This window comes from Ursus maritimus, unplaced genomic scaffold (genome assembly GCF_017311325.1).
Source record: "Ursus maritimus isolate PB19 unplaced genomic scaffold, ASM1731132v1 scaffold_89, whole genome shotgun sequence".
NCBI classification, from domain to species: Eukaryota; Metazoa; Chordata; class Mammalia; order Carnivora; family Ursidae; genus Ursus; species Ursus maritimus.
In genome coordinates, this window is record NW_024427096.1 from 6,546 (window position 1) to 7,255 (window position 710).

Consider the following 710-nt stretch of genomic DNA (forward strand, 5'->3'; position numbering starts at 1 on the left):
CTGCTGGGCTTTGTCTGACACTTCTTTTCCAGGGCACTCCTACAGTGCAGCTGCGGAAGGAGGCTCTTCAGCCCAGGTTCGGACGGGCGGGGCTGAGTTCCGACGGTGCTGGGTTTGCAGGGTGCCGGGTTCCGACGGTGCTGGGTCTGCGGGGTGCAGGGTTCGACCGGGTGGGGCTGGGTTCCGACCGTGCTGGCTTAGCAGGGTGCTGAGTTCCGACGGTGCTGGGTGTGTGGGGTGCTGGGTTCGACCGCGTGGGGCTGGGTTCCGAAGGTGTTGGGTCTGCACGGGGCTGAGTTCCGACGGTGCTGGGTTTGCAGGGTGCCGGGTTCCGACGGTGCTGGGTCTGCGGGGTGCAGGGTTCGACCGGGTGGGGCTGGGTTCCGACCGTGCTGGCTTAGCAGGGTGCTGAGTTCCGACGGTGCTGGGTGTGCGGGGTGCTGGGTTCGACTGCGTGGGGCTGGGTTCCGAAGGTGTTGGGTCTGCAGGGTGCTGGGTTCCGACGGTGCTGGGTGTGCAGGGTGCTGGGTTCGGCCGGGTGGGGCTGGGTTCCGAAGGTGTTGGGTCTGCAGGGTGCTGGGTTCGGCCGGGCAGGGCCGGGTTCCGACGGGCGGGGCCGGGCTCCGAGGGCTGGTGCTGGGTTCGGGCGCGCGGGGCTGGGCTGGCAGGGCTGGGTGGGTGTGGGCAGTCAAGGGTGGAGGGCCAGCAGA